This window comes from Polyodon spathula, chromosome 7 (genome assembly GCF_017654505.1).
Source record: "Polyodon spathula isolate WHYD16114869_AA chromosome 7, ASM1765450v1, whole genome shotgun sequence".
In the NCBI taxonomy this organism is placed as follows: Eukaryota; Metazoa; Chordata; class Actinopteri; order Acipenseriformes; family Polyodontidae; genus Polyodon; species Polyodon spathula.
Genome location: NC_054540.1, coordinates 6,802,714 through 6,823,955, shown reverse-complemented (window position 1 = coordinate 6,823,955; position 21,242 = coordinate 6,802,714). Strand labels below are relative to the sequence as shown.

The following is a 21,242-nucleotide window of genomic DNA, read 5'->3' as shown; positions in this document are numbered from 1 at the left end:
CCATCTTGAGACCGGCTGCGTGGATTGAATCCCATGCCTCTGACACCAATTGTAAAGAGCAGTGGTCTCACTGTTTTTCTTTTCTTTTAGTGTAGACAGACAGACAGACAGGTTGGTTTGAAGTAACTCTGGGGTTTTGTTGCCCTTTTACAACACTAGTACAGTCCCTATCGACTGAGACCCACGTCAACACAAATAATTCCATTTACTCGTGCTGTATCTCACTCCCTTCACCTCTAACCTGCTGCTCTCCTCTCCAGCCCTTTTCTCTCCCGCACGCCCACCACTCCCTGCACTCCACCAGCCTGTGTACCAACCTGACCTGATGTAACGCAACCTAACCTTGGCTACGAGGAGGTCTGACTGGTCAACTATGTACAAATCCCACCCACCCCACTGGCGTGGGCTTGCCTCACAATACACAAACCACGAACAAGACACACAACACACAAAAGTCCTTTCAATTCTGCCAGGTCACTACAATACATTTTAGAATTTTGAATGCTTGAATCAGATCGCCGTGTAGTCTTCTTCGTTCAAGACTGAACAGATTCAATTCTTCATATGACATGCCTTTTAAACCTGGAATAATTCTAGTCGATCTTCTTTGCACTCTTTCTAGAGCAGCAATATCCTTTTTGCAGCAAGGTGACCAGAACTGAACACAGTATTCTAGGTGAGGTCTCACTAATGCATTGTAAAGTTTTAACTTTACTTCCCCTGATTTAAATTCAACACTTTTCACTATATATCCAAGCATCTTGTTGGACTTTTTTATAGCTTCCCCACATTGTCTAGATAGACATTTCTGAGTCAACATAAACTCTTTATCATAGATTCCTTCTTCAATTTCAGTATCTCCCATATGGTATTTATAATGCACAATTTCATTGCCTGTATTCAGTACCTTACACTAACAAAATGATATAAATAACACAAAATATGTAAACAGCGTCAGCTCATATCGAAGTTTGATGAAAATCCACATTTGTTTTATAGATATATCTGTATGTTTTGTTTTTCTTGTCATAAAATCTGATTAATAGGCCTACACTTTACATCAACATGGATATAGTATTGTCTAGTGCATGGGGGAAGGCAGCAGCAGAGCTGGTAGGTGACATAATCACACACAAAGACATAATCCCTATATACGCTCTTTGCAAAGGAGCCAGCACTTTTGTACAGCATTATTGGCGCTAAGCTTTAGTGTAAGAGCTCCCAGGTTCGCGCCTGCCCACCGCCTGTGTGTGTATTGCCTTGCCCTGTGTGATGCACCTGTCTGCGTTAACTGAGATTGCTACATTATATACTCTCGAACAAAAACACTAGTTTGTGTTTAAAATCTGTTGCATTAGACTTGTTTTAAATATGGTTTACAGTATAGTATTTCAAACAAATACAAGCATTAAAACAACTGTACAAGTACATGCACAAGTTCACATATCTTTGAAATTTGTCACGTTTTAGAAATGAAAATACTGCTACCAAAATCAGTGTATTGTATGTGTGACTACCATACTCTCTTTTTTTGTGCCATGCTATCAGATTTCCTCCTTTTGTCCCATTACTCACATTTGCACATAAACACGTCATGTAGACACACATTTTGACGAAAGCCTTCGTCAGTTTTAATTTGATTCTGGGCCGAATGCAAATAACTTTTAGCTGGGAAAAAAAGGGTTTAGAAAAATACAAACTGATGTCATAAACAGACTGCGTGTGCATCCATGCCTTGTGAAGATAGACATTCTATCTACACATTGTTCTCATTCAGAGTGAATTTAAAATAGCCTCACTGAGGTGATCATTTTCATTGTGTCAGACAGAGCTTTTGATTTAGCATTGTTGATGGGGTAAACACATCAGAATTCAAATTGCACTATTTATTGCATACATTTCTATTTTACTGCTATGCTTTTCCCCAGAGAAATGATAATTGTATTGGGCCTTCAGTTTGTTACAGAGCAGTGTTACCTCAGTATTTACGATTAGGTGTCTGACATTATGGATGACTTCTTGATTTTCTAAAGGTGCTCTGCTGATTTTGACAAGCAAGCAAACATTACAATTTCGTTATCAATTTTGCTCAGGGTGGCAAAAAGTTCAAAGGGAAGCACATTTTTAGCATAGTAACAAGCCAAGAATAGGCTTGTGTTGACAAAATCCACCGATGAATAGATCTCGTTTAGCCTGGTGCCACAGTTAATTATCAATTCACAGGCACTACTGTGGATGCACCGTCTCTCTGACAACCTGTACAAAAGGACTGCTGGGTCTAGTGAACACACGATGAGCAGTACAGGAGGTATAAACACAATGCTCATTACAGGCTCCTTTTTGTTTTCTGAAGAACATTAATGTACTGTAACCTATTATTGAGCAAGCCTGCATAACCTCATCGCCTTTGCATCATAAAACTAATCAGTCTATCAGTAATTGGGAGGGAGTTTCAACTGTAAACACTAGGACTCAGACTGGGGCAAGCAAAAACATCATTGCTTCTTCATATGAAGCAGCTGCTTAACTCAGTGAGACAAGCATGGTCAACAGCACTGTGTTTGAGGTAAGAATTGATTGGTGCAAGTACTTGATAAGTGCCATTTTTTTTTTGATAACTAGTAAATAGCTTATGGAGCCCCACTTTTACAGCATAAAAACAAACAGGGCTGATTTCAAGTGGCTTTCAAATTGGTCCCAGTGACAGGACACTTGGCATCTCACTTTATGAAGTAAGAACATTTACCAGACTTAGGGACAACCCTAAAGTATACAGATCTCAATAAAAAAGCACCAGTAGATGTTCTTACCTTAAACCAGTAGGAACCATTTATCAGCTTTGAGGCTACCCCTTCTTTAGGAGATATGTCTCCAAAACATTTGTGTGCTAAACTGAATGTATTAGCTATAGAACATATTCCCTTCAACTGAACTTGCTGCAGTCCAGCTGTTTCACCAGACAGTGTAAATAAACACCAGTGCCATGTGTTCATTATGTCAAAATGCCAAAACAGAACAAACAGTTCATGATCTCATGCCACGGTGTTGGCCATGAATATTGCATTGTAGCTGTGAATTTGCCCCACCCCCACCCCACATTTTTAACCCTAAATCCAGCCTATGGTTAAAGCTAAATGATTGCAATCACAAATCGTTTTTAAGCGTTGTCCTCCAGGTCACATCAACCACCATCACAATGAGCAGTAATAGGGCACGTTGTTTTAGTCACCGCTGCAAATGTATTGGTGAGCAGAAAGTACCTCCACCGGTGACTGGATTCTAACAGTTTGGTGACATTAAATATGACGATTAGTACTAGAATTGTTCAAACGTTATTTGTTTTAGTTTTTATTTTACAACATACTGTCTATATAAGCATGGTGTAGAGTGTACTTCCTAACAGTTTTGTGCACCCATTAACAGTACGATTTACTACTGTCTATCTAACTAGATAATATAACAAAGTTTTTTTTTTGTGGATATATTGGCAATAAATATACCCAAAACAAAAAAATGTGATATCATACTTTGTTTTTTTTATTATTGTGTACAGTATTGTTATCTGTTAAAACCAAAAATAAAAGAATTAATGTAGTTAGTGTGTGTGTGTGTGTGTGTGTGTGTGTGTGTGTGTGTGTGTGTGTGTGTGTGTGTGTGTGTACGCGTTTTTTTTTTTTAAAAGAATGAACTCAATCGCTTTGACATTGTATTAGATTAGGTCATAAAAATAGCATCAACTTAAATTTTTTGTTTTATAATTTGAATATTTAATTTAAAGGTTGAAAAGTTCCTAATTGAATGGGATTTGGTAGGACTTTTATTACTTAGTGATTTACAGTATCCAAGTCCACTATGTGTTTCATTTAGTGTGACCACAGTCCACATTAACAGATTGCATGGGGGCGTCCATGTTGTCTACTTTGTTTACAGTGAATCTCATCTGATTTTTTTCTCGGTGAGTCTGGTGGCTCATCGATGAGTTTATTGACAGCCGTATTTCAGAGGTAATTTATCTGTCTGTTGAGTGGAGCGACAAGTTAGCTGATTGGAAATTTCAATCTGGTGAGAGAAAGGCTCCTGCTTTCTCTGAAATACCTGGAATTGCAGAGCAGATTAGGCCATACCCATCTGGACACCTCCTGCCAGGATGGGAAAAATGGTTGGTCTGCTACTCTCCTGATCTGCCAGCAACAAAACATTGTGAGACCTGCCAGGGCTGCTCTCAAGGAAGTCCCATTATCTGGTTTGTTATATAGTTCACACAGAGCATCTGCCACTTTCACTAAAACAGGGGTCAACAGCTGCAGGCCGTTAGTACCACAAACAACTGAGCTGACACATTTACATGTATCTCTCTGTAGCAGCACTCTGCCTCTGAGAATGTCCAATGTGGTCTTGGCAGTCAACATGGCAAAAAGTGTGACACACTTTACAGTTTCACAGTATATCTAGAGAACTACCTATCCAATAGGACAGTCTTCAGCACAGGCTGGTGGAAATAACAGAAATCAGAGGTATTTTGAGGGGCTCTGTCATCTGGCTGGCTGCCCATGAGCATGACCATTCCTTTTGTAATAAAATGGATGCACACTGTAGAAGCAGAGCCTTTTATTGTCCACCACACAGAATGAAATTCCCTTCAGCAGCAGTGTAGGAGGTTGTATGCATCTTTTCAGATCTGGAAAAACACTTATCCAATTAAAACTTTCTATTAACATTATTTGACTTACGTTATTGTTGCATTAGATTCGGGAGATATACTGTATGTGGATGTCTGTCTGTACATCTACTCGTCACACTTTTTTGTGTGTATCTTGAGAACACAAATACTTATTCCACGTACTGCAAATTAGTCTTTCTCATATACTTTACTGTTATACCAACACCTTATTTGCTTACCTAATAACATATAGGCCTTAAATACCACTTATTTAATTTTCATGAAACTATCCCTTGCCCTTTCTTATTCTATACCATTCTGTGCAGTCTGCTGAGATACGTCATGGTCATAACCTTTTTGGTAATACTTATATGTAGCTTTGATTTTGATTTGATGGCCATGGGGATGTGTGTTACAGATATATTTGTTCTTAGTGCACAAGAAAGCAATGCAGATGAATAGTTAGGGATTTAAAGAAAAACCTTGTGTAGTTGCAGCTGTTGAGAAGCAGGGTTGCCTGTTGGTGTTTTAAAGGATTTTAAAGATGATTATATAAACAAGATGCTTAAAATATCCCTACATGTGTTCACATTTCCCCCAGAAGTTATACACAGTAAGTTAAATATGTGATGTTTCTTGTTATTAAACATTTTTAAATAATAGTTGTGCATTGATCTTGGTAAAGGCAGAGGGGTTTGGAAATCAATGCACCTTGTCACAATAAAAAAAATAAAAATAAATATGAGTTTACTACTGTCAGTGTTTTTTCGGTGCTTGAATATCATTTCGTGTTTTGAGGAAAGCCAGTTTACCAGAGTGCTCTTTAATAACCAAATTTATTTTAAAAATTATCTTTAGCATCCACTATGTGAACATTACCCAGAGTTCAGCAAGATAAAACTTGGATTAGATAACTCGTAGACTGTACCAGAGCTAAATCTAAATAAAGGTACCAGCCTAAACTTTTTATGACCCAGTTTCTTGTTTCATAGCACAGAGACTCTATTCTTTCAAGTATGGGGATTAATGCTGTGTTACCAATGGTTTCTCTGGTGCATGTATTTCCAGGCTGATTCAGGTTTTGGGTTTGCATTGGCTTTGGTTTGTTACTCTAGTGTTTAGCATTTCTAAAAAGCTAAGCGTGTTGTACAGATGCTTTTAGTGGTGACTTTGATGTGTCCTGGACTGCTGACATCCAATCATTTATAGATGAGGCCTTTGTTTGACAGAAATGAGGTAGCCTGAATAATGGAGGCTGTAAAATGTTACATTATCCCATTCAGCAGGGGTATAGTGGAGACACACGTGCGTATAGATGTAGTTTCACACTTACATTTTTACTAGAGAACCTGTTAGCTGTTTATATACAGAGGTGTCACACTTGTTGCATATGCTGGCATTTTACAACACTCAGATCTTGCTTATGAAATATCTAAGCAGCCCTGTATAGATATTCATACATTTTTCAAATATGTGCACATGTGCAGTGGTACCCCAAATAATAATGTTTACTGACATCCATTTACTGCTATTATTTTTTTTTTATTTTCTGCAATAGTGACTGACAAGGCAGGTGGACTACAATTGAAGGTATTACACCCAGTGCTTCTGCTGAACTGGTAAAAAGCTACTTTTTATGATAATGACAGCTCTAATATTGTATTTGCAGCCACAGTTGAAGAGATTCAATGCATTCTGTAAATTTAACACCATTAGAATGATTCTTTACACCACTGTTAGGAGTTATAATATACATTCCCAGAGAGAATGTAAACAAATAGTGATGTCAACAACAACCGCATTCTAACAGCCTTGAATATACAGCAGATTGAAAATTGAAAATTATTGTGATGCACTGTCTGCAGCTTGAATGGCAATTATGCAGCTGAATCCAATCGTTTCATTGGTTTCCATGGTGACCTGGGCAATGCCTTGTTTTGTTGTTGAGGCCTTGAAGCAGAGGGAAGAATGTTCTGCGTGTAATGAACAGAGATAGAGGATGGATGAGAGAGGGTGTGCTGTTTTATTATCGTGGATCAGTAGCAGGAGGCTAGTGGAAGCCTCTGCTAAAGAATCACTTAAGCTCATTCCAGGCTATTTCACTGGGCATTGCATTGATCTGACAAACAGTGACACTAGAAAGACAGACCCAAAGATTCATATACTACCATGCTACAGGGAACAGTGAGGACCACAACTGGACAAACTCCAATTAATTCCTAATGGGAAATAAGCCATCAAGCCATTTATTCATCCAATTATGCAACTGTGACCAGGTTTACAATACAAGCAATCCCAAGCCTGTTTCACTTCTTTAAGTAGGAAAATACAGTTGATTGAAAGAAAAAGCACAAACATGGGCTATTCATGAAAATATTGCTTCTAGCTCTAGATTCCCCCAATCATTAGGCAAAGAGAGTTGAAAGATGGGATTTTAACATTCCTCATTTCAGTCATTAATAACTATTTGTAACATAGTTATATTGTTTTTCCTTGAAATAATGTGACTTGCGACGTACTAGTGATTGATGTACTAGCTTATTGCATTGCGTCAAAGACTTACTGGAATGTACTGGAATAAGCATCGGCCGAGGGCAACATAACAGCAATGTATAATATTTCAAATATGTCACGTTGGTAAAGCTGGGAGAACATTTGCTTCTTCAGGCCCAGCATGTGTTTTCCCTTTCTACCTGCTGCTATACAGGAGACTAAGCAAAGCCCAGTCTATATCTGAAACTTAAAGCTGCCCACATGTATGTTCAATTTTACACTGAAATAGATTCCTTGGGTTCTGTTTACTGCATTCCTTTATAGTTAAGCATTGTGTGTTCTCAACCTTATTAACATTTGAGCTTTTTTGTATTCCCCATAGGTGCACTATTACCATCTTCCTCATTCAAGCCTGCTTGTTATTACGTCACTGAGAGTGACAAACAGGAATTAGAGTTGTTAGTTTTACTTTCATTTTCTACACGTTTAAGATTTGGTATTGTGGGAATGTTTATAACCAACCCTTTTTCATGAAGTACCACAGTATATATTGCATATAAAACTGTAGGTGTACAGCATTTAATTCTATGGAAAAGTGGAATTTGATATATGGGCTTTGATATATGGGTAATCTTGAGAAATAATATTTACTACACCTTTAATTCTGTACCAAACTCTGTTTCCTCCTTCCTTCACTACTGGATTGTAATTGCCAAGTGATGCAAAGCAGGGCAGATGTGAGTCCTTGTGCCAGGATGCATGTGTCACTTGCATTGTGACATAAATGCCTCATTTTCTGATTCACTTTGACTTAGCAATTGCATTATGCTACAAACAAGCCCGAAAAGATAAATTAGCCTGACAAACCATGAGTTCAGCTTGTAGACAAGGGTAAGCTCTTGGGGCAATATAGTAAGTGGCTAACCAGAGATATATTTGCAGTTTTTTCATAAGGTCTTATTTCTGAGGTTCTGAGTAGGGAGGTCATTACTTTACCCTCGCTTTAAAATCTTCTCCTCGAAAAGGGTTTGATTTGATCGATTTAAATCTTGCAGGGATCATTCACAGCTGGATTCTCTTTAAATCAAAAGTAACAGGGAATCTACCTAGATTGCATCGTCGTCGTCGTTCCCCACTTTTCATTTTTACTTCATTATAGTTAACATTGTCCATAGCAGGCATTATGTGTAAAATAAGTGACCTTTTTTTTCATTGAGGTCAAGTATCTAGCAGGAATTCCTGCCATGTAATTCTTCAATCAAATAAAGTAAATGTATCTGCAAAATAAATGTATCTGCACAGATGAGAAACATGGATGATTTTTTTAAAGAAACACACTGTGCTTTAAGAAAAGAAAAACAAAGATGTAATGTATTTCTTCAGAAATCCTTCTTACCTCATTAATTGAAAAACTCTAACTAACAGCTCTAACGCTTAGTTTGGTCGATAACAGTGTTTATTTCCTGGGTTTATGTTCACAACAATAAACATCTGATGGGAGCATCCTTTTCATAGCCTGCATTCCATGTGATGCTACCCCACCCCCCCTCAACCCCTTGTACTTTCTTGTGTGCAGCAAGCATTATGTTTGGGCTGGGTCCTGCCACTTCAGCAGCAATATAAACAATAGTGACTATCATGTGATCAAGTCACCATGGCAACATTCAATGTATAGATGACTACACCATTATAAGTAAATTGAAAGAGGCATTGAATCAAACAGTGTGGTAACTACCCAGACAAGACATAGGAATACTTGCTATTAAAGAGTTTCTGTGAAGAGCAGCAAAGGTGGGATTTGAACTGGTGACCTTCTAATTACAAGCTCTGGACTTTAACCACTGGACCACACTGCTTCCTTGAATTTTTTTTCTAGTGGGGAAACTGGCACTGGACTACAAATTTCATAATTACCGTGGTAGGATATTTACTGGAATGTATTGCTTCTTTATTTACATATTCAAGTTTACTGTAACAAAACTTGATACAACATCAGCATATTTTCCAGCATTTGACGTTGTCATTCTTTGGCAGATTTACAGGTGAACAGCAAAAAATAAATAAACCATAGCAGGATCTCATCCACGCTCAATTGTTGCATTGTATCATGATGAAGAGACACTTTAATGGAGGTGGCTATACTGAATACATTTATAGGAAAGTGCAATCTGTACATTCAACACATTGAAGAGCATTATGGATGGGATCTCAAGTGGAACTCTTGAAACTTTGCTCAAGCTGAAATAAATTTAGATTTCTTTCCAAGCAGGCTTAGAGGTTTAGACTTTCCATTTCAACAGTACTGCATTCATGCCCAGCTCTGAAGGCGAGACTAAGGGATGCATGCACTATAGACAGGGTTGATCCTAACTCAGACACAAAAGACTTTTGCCCAACTGCACATAGCTATAAATAAGACACTAGTATTCATATATAAAGGAATTAAGCGAGGCTTCAGTATTCATTTTATTATAAGTGCTAGGACATGATCACTGCTCCGCCTGGGTTTTTTTGTGCTTTACCTTACATGAATGCTGAAGCCATCTAATTAAGACAAATAGCTTGTTTCACAAACCGATGATTAGAACATTTCTTGGACCACCTTACCATGCTAATCCGGATCTATAAAACCCCCTGTAAAAGTGTTTAATCTATAAAGGTACCCAATCATTTTTACTTTGCTTCAGATAAAACTCACTCCAATCAGGATGTGATTAGATACCGGGAAGCAGCAGTTTAAACTTTAAATCTATGGCACAGGATTTTAAAAAAAAAACAGTGTTATTGTATTGAACTCGTAGCATAGTAACAAGAGCTTTGGTAGCAAGTGATTTTCATTAAATTAATCTGTTAATGCTCTGAAATTGAATCGGTGAGGTCGTTAATGAAAGCATTTCTCGTTAAAAATCTTAATTGTCGCAGATCACCTACATCACTTCCTGTCTCAATGACTAGTTAAGGGGAACTCGTTAATTAAAATGCATGTAAATGAGATCAAGAACAATGAATGAAAACATAATTCGCTGTTATGGAAACTACTAGCCAAGGACGTTAAAAGCCAAGGACGTATTGCAAATCCACAATCACAAAAGGAAACTTTATTGTAATATCTAATATGCCATTTTCTATACCAAGATTTCAGTTGTATAATTCAAATAAAATCTACTGTAGAGGTCAGCTATCATATAATGTACATATGCTGAATTCAAATAGGCTGTACAATTGCATTGATAATTTCTTGGTAGTAACATTACACTTCATGCTAACAGTATATCATTTTAGCAATACAACAAACATTCTGTAAGCTTACACATGGTTAAAACAAGTGAATACATTTCCTTCATAACCACAAGTATAGAAAAGGCTAAAATATTTTCATAACTAGAAATATTTAATTATTTAGGTTGTGCGTAAGAAATTAACTCTGGTCCTGTACACTCTCTGTATTGCCAGCTGTGGTCTACTAAATTTCTGTAGACCACGGCTAGTTGTTTCAAGTTATACAGTATACTGCTTTGTTAATTAAAACCCTCCTTTTCCAAGTGAAAATTAACTCCTGATAAATTATGACAATTAACACGGATTTGCTTTTAATTTTTACTCAAACAAAAGAAATAGACGCACTGCTCATTAAGACAGTAACATTATTTAATAATTTCGGCAATCACATCAGGACAATTATTTAATAAAGAAATAGGCATAACTACTGCTTGAAAATGCCAAAATCAATGATGCATTCCAATTTCCTGATTAATACTGTTATCATTTATGACCTTTTGAAAATCCTGTCCATGGTGTGGTAATTGAACAATCAAAAAATCCTGGAACACAAGAGAATAACAGCAAGGCAAACAGTTTCAGTGTAACACACAGAGACAGTTCTTTCAGCACATCTATTCATTCTGTGACTTGGATTAAATCACAATCTTAGTACCGCAATTTCAACACAAGAGTCTCTACTGCACTCCTTTAGCCATTGTGGTGCTATACATTTCAGTTCAATCCTTCATGGCAATAGTTTAATCACAATTGTTCATTTAAACTTATCTGCAGCGCAATTATTTATTATCCATAACTTAAAATACTTGTCATACATTTTAAGGCAAAACTACCCAAGTAACTAAAGTCATAGAGTCAACTATTTTGGGTTATGCCTTCGTCATGGTTAACTGGGAGCTTTCCAAAGAGCCACTTTTGGAACTAGCTCCTGGGAAATTTAAATGTAGTCAGCTCCTGGTGCCTCTGGTGATAAATCACCATTGAGTGTAGGAGAAGAGTTATATTCTGCCTTGCAGTTAAAAGGGTACATTAAAGACATGCACGTCTGTTGTGGTTGGGTGCTTACATGCAGCTGTTGGGTTATTGTGCAGGTTTTCTGTCTTGTACATTACTCGCATATCCCGTTAACAATCTGGTGCACTGATGTACTGCTGCAGCATGATGCTCGTTCTTTGTGAAAATAGGTTTGTTTGATCCTTTAAGCTTTTGTGATTTATTTGATTTGCATTTTGAGGAGAGTTCCAAGTATATTCACACAATAGTTAATCTCACATATACCTTTCTTTATGTTATACTATTCTTTTTTTAATATATATATATTTTTTAATATATTTAAAAGTGGATGCAGTGCATCTATAGCTAAATGATAATAACACAAAGTTAACATACTGTATGTGAACTTTATTGCATGGTGGAAGCAACAGCCTGGTCCTATTTTATTGTGGGTATTTTTCTTTGCATGAGATTTTTTATTATAATGAACATAGCATGAAACTTGTATATATATATATATATATATATATATATATATATATATATATATATATATATATATATATATGGATAGCATGCAAAATGAACGTGTGAAGGAGGTATTAATACACACCATTAATACCTCCTCGTGGAAAGCACAACTGTAAGCAAGCTGTTATTTTAAATTTTTGTGTCTAGCTATATAAATCCCAGGGGGAATTTATGGATTATATTACTTATATACAGTATAACACACAGAGCAATGTCCATGTGTCAGCAGTAGAACCTATCATCATAAAACAATCCACGTTCCTAATGCTCCTAGCATAGATTCATTATTATTATTATTATTATTATTATTATTTATTATTATTATTATTATTATTATTATAATTTTTATTATTAGCGGTAGTAGTAGTAGTAGTATGTGGCTCTTAAATCTAACCAGTGAAACCGAACAATGTTTTAAATGTCTGTTTGTTTCCTGAGCTAAAAAACATTAAGATGCAATGATGTATAACCTAGGGCATGCCCACATGTCTCATAGACTGATGTAAGCAGGTTTCAAGAGAAAGCTGGTCTCTCAATAGCTGAAAATCTGAAACTAACTTCAAGGAATAGCAAACAAACACCAATAAGTTATATTTTAGTGTACAATTTTCAAGCCAGGCGACTGTTTGCTACTTCTTTCAAGGACCCTTTGTTATCTGTGTTTGTATTTGATAAATACACACAATAACGTAACAAATCACCTTTTAGAGTGACATACAGATTTTGAGGCGACTCAGGGTTTTCACAAAAGCATTAGTAAAATATGTTCATTGTGTAACAGGTCTCACTTGCCCAGCTACTTATTGCGGTAACATTCGATTTAGTTTCTGAATAGCTGAAACCTAGCCCTGAGTGTTACTGGGCAGAGTTACTGAAAGAAGCTGCATGCCAATTATATATTAACGTCAGCCTTGCCTGACCTGCTTAGCGAACCACAAAGGCACATCACATGATTCAGTGACCTTTCAACCCTGCTGGCTCCATAGTAACAGCATGGTTAAGGTGGAGCAACTAGGAGTCTACTGGCATGGATTCAAATGAAATATTGGTGATTTAAAACTCAGAATCACTCAGAATTTGCAAAAGCAAGTCAAGTCAGCTCTCTCTTGTGGGCATTCTTTCATTGAATGCATGCAAAAGAAAAATTGTAGTTGCACCGCATTAAGTACCTGCCTGTGATCCATTGAAAAAAAAAAAAAATCAATCAGGAAAGTTGTGATTACAATATGGGGCAAACAAATAATGCAGTACTGGTGTCATAGTATGGTAGAGCATTTCATGAAGAAAGCCCCTTATGTAACCATCAAAAAAGAAAAAACAACCTCATGTACTCTATGACACATGTGTTGTGCTGTAGCACCTTCCCTGCAGCTGGTAAACAATATGTGAGCTGAATGTCGTCCACCGACGTGGCTCTCTGCTGCCATCTACTGCCTATAAGGAACAAGCACTACAGTGATTCTGTGAATTTAGGCTGATTATGGCTATTAAGTATGCCTGTTGTATTATTTTGTGCATTCTGAGACCGTATGAATTCTAGTTCAGTAGCAATGTCACCCCTAAGATCTCTAATTACTGTTCCTTTCTAAGGTGAGCAATTGTATGGTAAGATCAGTATGATCTCAGGATTTGTACTATACTGCTGATGATTTGACAGAAACCTCTATGCTGACTCTGGGTCTGCAGCAGGTTATATTTTAATTTGATAGCTTGATTGACATGGCTGTGATGTATAGTGCCCATGTGGGATCAGAAGGGGGCGTATATGAAACAGCGTGCCAAGGCTCTATTTTCAAGCAAGATCAAAAAGCAGCTGGTAAGAAACAGTTTAGTTGAAGCGCTGTGACAGGTTGCTACAGTATACAGCAGCAATCTTTGGGTTGACTGGACATTTATGAAAGATTGTGACCTTCTTTGTTTTGTATTTAGTGCATTTTAGTTAATATCTTGTGCATTTCACAGTTAGTATACAGCCTTCCCTTGTTGGGCAGCCCCAGTTTAACAGTGGAATGAGGATTACAGGCTGGGTACTATAGCAACAATTACAGGCTGGTAACTACAGCAAAGATTACAGGCTGGTTACTACAGCAAAAATTACAGGTTGATTACTATAGCAAAGATTACAGGCTGGTTACTACAGCAAAGATTACAGGCTGATTACAATAGCAAAGATTACAGGCTGATTACTATAGCAACAATTACAGGCTGGTTACTACAACAAAGATTACAGGCTGGTTACTACAGCAACAATTACAGGTTGATTACTACAGCAAAGATTACAGGTTGGTTACTACAGCAAAGATTACAGGCTGGTTACTACAGCAACAATTACAGGCTGGTTACTACAGCAAAGATTTCAGGCTGGTTACTACAACAATAGTTACAGGCTGGTTACTACAGCAATGGTTACAGGCTGGTTACTACAGAAAAGTCAAATTTGGGGCACAGTAGCAAGTTTGTTTTGGGTTGTGTTTACCCATCAGAAAGATACAGCTGCTTTTCATCCCTCCCTTACCTCCGCCACTAACCCAGGCTGGCCGGAAGGTATATCCTGGCAGACAAGCTCTTTGACTCTGTTTTGAAGTGGTACAGTCAGGGGAGATTACATTTATAACAGCCTTCTCTTATCTTAATAGCAGAACAGTAAACAGACAAAGCTCTATGAGTTATTTAACCTCCCGAGATTAAAAGTGGTTTTGCTGGTTTAAAGATAAAAGTGAGAGAAACATTTCTGAAAGGGTGATTAAAGCAACACCGCTTCACTGAATGTGTACAGGAAGCAAGTACATGTACTGTATGTACAGTAACTCCATTGGCTTTATACAACTTTAAACATTTGCTGGGCTTTTAATTAGCAGAATGACTTTCTGTTGATTTAATTTGGAATCTGCTCCATTTAAACTGCAGATTCACTTGCTGTGATACAGGTTTTGGGCATCCCAATAGAAACATACAATTCCCTTTTTTCTGCAAATAGACTATAGTTAAGTCAAGTGGGATCTTAGTACCTGCTGCACAGAGAGCTACCACAGTGTTGTTGGATACATGGGCTTCATTTTTATATATTGCAATCAGAATACATTTTGCAGAGTAACATCCTTTTACTGAATTCAGTTTCATTACCATACTATCACAGTTTACTGAATTAGGTTATGGAATACATAATGTCGCATATGGTATTTTGTAAGAGACAACCCTTGATCTGGCAGAGAGGTTAAGCTACATTTTAAACAGATGATACTGCACAAGTAAGTAGAAGGGTCCTTGGTTTTTGTATCTGAAGTGGTTTCAAGTGTGCAGTAATAACATCACATACTAGCAGACAGTAGCCAGCTATGAAGCACCCTAAAATCATACTAATAATTATTATTTAGGCCTTTTTACACATTGCTTTGCCACAAATAAAAATGCATTTCATCCTTTTTTGCATGCACTGTAAATGGGATACTTAAAGGTTTATTTCAGACAGTGTGTGATTGACATTGATAGTTGAGTTGATGGTTGTGTTGAATTCATTGGGCTGCGGTTTGCAAGGAGCCTCACAGCTGGCCAATCACATTAGTAGAAACCAAATGCATATTCATGAGTATAAATCAGAACACAGCCAAATAGCCAATCAAATCGAGTGGTCAGCCGAAAAGCTTGAGCTGCAACTCTCATTGGTTATTATATGATTACGCAGTTAAACTCTCTCCGTTTTGTCAACTCGCTTTAACTAGTTTTATTGCTGAATGTCATTTTATAATTAATATCACACTTATGTATGCAAGCACTTGTCTTCTTGGTATTTGGATAATTAGGATTAGGATTTAAAACTAAGTAATATTTCTTATTTTCTTTTAGAACCTCAGGTACTCAAAATTAATTATCTTTTATTCAGAAAAAAGACTGTTAACTGTTTAAATAAATAACATATAATATCTATAATATCATATCTTTTTTTCTACAATTACAAAAGCTTTGGGGGCAGGGAGGCGGGGGGGCACGGGCAGGTGCCTCAGTCATTTTTCATGGCAGGCTGGCCCTGTTTTTGTTTTCACTTTCTAATGGTAGAATATATTCTAAAAATAATATCTATAAACATATACAACATATATGAGCGGAGTGCCTTTACTGGATGCGCCACTCGGGAGCCCCCTTGTTTTTGTACTATTAATGGGAAATTTTAAAATATATGTACATTTTAAAATATAGTTGGGGGTGGGGGCACAAAATATATTTGCTGTGTATTGTCCATTGTTTCAGAAATATTCAAGGTAAGGCCATTTAAGTACTGTTAGTTATTAAAATATTTGGTGAAAAAAATATTATCTAATACATTATTTAAAAGTATATAGAGTTCAAATATACTGTAAATGTTTTTGAAAGGGATTGCATTGTACGTTTAAGCCTTAAGAACGACTTTTGCTATGACTTTAAGTGAGTACCATTCCAAGAGGAGTCAGGTTGTTTGCAGTATTCATTTGTTATGGTTCTAAAGTCTTTAAAACAGTGCTATAAATGGAAATAAGGCTACATTTAAATTACCATTGAAATTGTAACTGTAGCAAAGACACAGATTTAAATGCAGATGAAAACCTGGGTTAATGTCAAGCTTGTTTTAAACAGAATGCTTTCCTGCAGCTTGCCTCCTTCGGCTTGGAAAAAAAATAAATAAAACTGCTTTGTTTAAAACTAACATGTTCCCAGTAAAATTGCCCATACTTGCTTTGAAATCTGCCTCACCTTTCTGTAGATTTGCTGGTACAGTAATTATGCCTTCTCCGTGACCAGCATGCTGCTTTTTGGAACGCCATTATGGTTGCATTGCACTCATGGTTGAGTGATTGCGTGCTTCTGGTTGTAAGTGGGGGGTTCGGTAGACCGGTCTTCGGTGTTCGTAACTCTGGGGTTCTACTGTATTGCAAAGGTTGTGCTGCCTTCATCCAGATGCTACAACAGAAGTAAACAGTAACTCCAGTATGTTCTACTGTACATCGCAATGGATCTTTTGCAAATAGGCTACTAAAAAAACACAATTTAGTTCATCACAAGATTTATTACGTCTTATCGTAGGGTAGGAGGAAGAGTATCCATTTTCTGACTGATTACCCCCTCAACAGCTGTCATTTATGGTGCTCTTGTAAACACCCAGACTGAAGTGGAGTACAAGAGTTGATCAACATTTATCATGGTAAAGTTTTATAAAGGATTCCATTCAACTTCATCTTCTTTCCCTCCTTGCAAACATGTAGACGGTACAGAACAAAATAAACAGCAGCTGTAGAACCACAGCTTTAAATAAGACCAGTCATTAGAATATGAAAAACGGATAGGACCTTCAGCGGAAGGGTTCTCAGTGTGAGCAGATGTTAAAGTTATACAGAGCTGTCCATTTGGTTCTATTGCACAGCTGATTATTGAGCCAGGACCGGGTTGCAGCAGGGGTTGGTACAGCACAGAAGTGTGTAACAGTAAGTTAGATTGGTAACAAATCTCATATTTCTGAATCTGCATGAAGTTAAACCTTTTTTTTTTTTTTTTACCAATTGCAAAATCATCCAAACTCCAGTTAGGTGCTAATCTGATCAATTCAAGTGGTGTCAAATTAAATTGCGTCAGTTGAAGATGGTCAGGACATTTTCATGTCAACAACTTCCACAGTATCACTATGTGAGTCACACAATTCCTGGTTTTCAAGAGAAATATAATGTCGCTGTTAATTCACCAAAGACTGTTTGAAATATAAAGGTTGCTGGTCATGGTCTTACAGTTATGTTTTCTGTATTTCTAAGGGGTCAACGGTAATACCCTCTTTTAAGTTCAGCCAGTTGTCCCTCCCGTTTTGGGTTACTGATTGCACTATGTGCGCATGTAGAGGTGAGCTCTTGGCAGCACTGCAATGTCATTTTAAAGTAGGATTTTGGGACGAAACAGCAAGCTATGATTCTTTAGGGGCTGTAAATACATTTACACACAATTAAAACGTGAGTGGTGTGCTAAAATAGCATAAAGCTCACAGCTAACCAGGAGAGCAAAGTTCTACACGAGACTGACCTTTAACCTTTTTGCTATGTCCCTTAGTGTGCCACTCAAAAATTGCAACTGTATCATATCAAGTTATAGAGAAAAAAAATACAGGCAATATTATAAACTTTACTGTAGCTTCTGGCATTTTCTTTGCGTTATATTACTGTATATAACAATGTCTGGTGGCTTAAAAAGAAAACAAGTTCTGGACTGTATGGGCTGAAATCCCTTCTCTGTCTTGTAGCATGTAACATGTAACATGAAAACCTGTGACACATTTATCTATGTCTAAATTTGTGAAAGAGAAAAAGTAAACAAAACCCAAATATGTAGTAACAACTAATTGCATAGACACACTAATCCTTAAATAAGCATTCTAATGACTTGTTACTATGTTTGTATAAATAAATATATATATATATATATCTATATATATATACTATATATATATATTAGAATATCATATATACTATCTATATATATGTCATATAATATCATAGTTATATATTATTGTGTCAATCTAAAAGAACAAATAGCTCAATGTTTTATCGAGTCTTAGGGAGGGAAACACAAATAGCTCAATCCCTCCCAAGTCTACCAAGGATATCAGGATAGGATGTTTAATCTTCTAGCGGCTGGGGGGGGGGGGAGTGATTCTGATACTGGAAAATTCCTCCCTTATCACACTATATATACTGTAGGTAAACAGGCTGTAATTCTACTCCCAGCACCTGCATGTGGAGGAGGCCTCATACTGTTATTAACTTTAAAGTCATCAAAAAAGGACCCCTGTGGATATTGAATCCTCAACAACCTGCAAACACCAGCGTAATGCAATCTGACCAAGCATATTCAATCCTGTTTATAAAACTAAACGAGTAGCATGGGAGACACAATGTAATATAAGTATTGGAAGTACTTGTCAATATTTAACAAGGTGCACCAGTTGCATATTTATAATATTAAATTACAAAACTGACAGGGGTTTCTGAATGGCTTGTTTCAAGATGAGAGACATGTAGGCTTCAGGCCCAATTACCCACCAATAGAGTTTGTTGTGCGAATGCTGTATGATTTACATCGTGTTTTTAAACTGGGCTTCTGAACAGTAGTGTCAGAATATCATAAATCCGTGGTGTCATCACATTGAGTATTTATGACTCCCCCACTGTGTTTTATTAGAATTCTGTGTCTTGAAAATCCAACGCTGAAGCCAGAGAATCACCCATCGATGAGCAAGACAACACAAACACAACAAAGGACACTTTGATAGGACATCCCCAGTACGTAAGACAGGTAGGAGAATCACAATACTCTAAGATTAAAGACCTATTTATTTTAACAAAAGTTATTCCCTATATTTTATAAATATATAAAAACATTGTTAAAATGTGTATCTAGGGGTTGTGTGACTTACTGTAGTCATTAATCTTTTGAGCTCTGCTCTCATTATTTAATGTTAGCTCTTACCTTCTTGTTGCTCTATATTTAATACACCCCTGAACCGTGCTTCATAAATAGCCTGACTGCTTATTCAGTTGAAATGAATTTGTTTAATTAGCACAATATGGAATAATTTCTAGCTAAAATAATGTTTTTGTTTCTCCAACTCATGTATAGTACCGTACATTGTATGTAATTATTTATTTTAATAATCTGTTTTAATTTTTAATAATAAGGTTGGCATCATTCTTAGTTGGTTTTTAAACAATTGTGTAAAGATGAATATTAAAAACCTTCAGCAACTCTCTGCATGGTTTTTGGTGTCACTGTATTTTTTTTTAAAACTGACGTTTAGAATACAACAGCCCAATCATATTGCTTAATATGGTTTATAGAAAAAAAAAACCTTTCAGTCCTCAAATTGAATACTACCGGTCGTTCAAAAAGATTACTTGATGGAGAGAAATGATAAGCTCTATATCCTACTCCAGTGACCTACATACAGTAGCAGCAGTGTTAAAATGAACCAGGCCAGTATCATCTGCACTGCTGTCGAAAAGACAATGAATACTGCACAGCAGCAGCAGTGTAGAGTGCTGGGGCCCTCTGCTGGATATTTACATTAAAAACCATGAAATATCTGTCCAAAAACATTTCACATGTACAGTGCAACAACAACCATGTTAGAGTAAAGGGACCGGTCAAGTTAGATACAAAAACAGGTCATGCCTTTAATTGTTTAATTTAGACATTTAATATGAAAATGTTTAAATTAAACAAGACACAAGTGGCAGATTTGTCACATTTTTATTGTAGAAGGAACCAGTAGAAACCATGTTCATTTACAGTCTGTTTTTTTCCTCTTCAAGGAGAGCATGAATAAAAACGTGTTTTCACCTTGTACTGCCTTCCTCTCCTATTATACCAACAGATAATAAAACATTGTTTTGTGTGATATGTTAGTGTTTGAAGTTATCCAGTAAAACTAATTTAAATGGCATTGAAACAGCTGGGATAGCTGTGGCAATCCCCTAGGTTTCCCATGAAGTTTGGTCCTATATAGATAGTCACAGTAGTTTTCCTCACCCTTTACTCTAGCTTGCCTGGTGAGACTACCATGACTCTCAATAAACTGTCTGTCAAGACCTTCAATATCACTTTAAATGGTCAGAGGAGGAATTATAATAATAAACAGATCTGACTATATGAGTACTTTGGCAAATGAACCATTTCTGGCTAATAAAATACAATGAAAATACTGTGTTCATTTATATATATAAATATAAATATATATATATTTCAGCCAAACTTTCAGTTTCAATGGCTTACCGCAAGAGTTTCAATGTGAACCTGATGAAGACACGTTAGTGTCGAAATACATTGTTCGTTTGATTTACAAAGAAATAAATAGATTTTTTGTTGAAGATTACAAATGAACAGGAGTCAAGTATTTAATCCTTTTGAAGCAAAATGACGAGACCATGAATGTCCCTATGGAAACTCTTTTGGTAAGCCATCAAAACTGAAAGTGAGCTTTTATGAGCTTTTGTATTGCTGTAGAGAATCTACATTCTCTGCATGTAATTACCTTATACTGGTCAGCACCTCTTCAATATTAAGCATTGTAGTGCACAAATGACCTTTCTTGTTTATATATATTATATATAATATAATATATATATATATATATATATATATATATATAGGATATATATATATAGATATATATAATTAATGTCAGCTTGGCTATTTTATATATAGTGTATCTTTAAATAATACATTGTAAATGTGGAGTTTAAAATATAATTGTTGCCAATATTAAGTTAACTTGAAT

At 36.4% G+C, this 21,242-nt stretch overlaps 1 long non-coding RNA gene across 2 annotated transcripts in view; it reads left to right on the top strand.

The window, feature by feature from the left end:
• LOC121318067 overlaps positions 1–21,242 on the top strand; it is a 72,290-nt gene that overhangs the window by 39,801 nt on the left and 11,247 nt on the right. For both annotated transcript variants that reach the window (XR_005950574.1, XR_005950573.1), the window contains exon 2: positions 19,148–19,261. This is a non-coding gene — a long non-coding RNA (uncharacterized LOC121318067). The remainder of the gene's footprint in view (positions 1–19,147; positions 19,262–21,242) is intronic.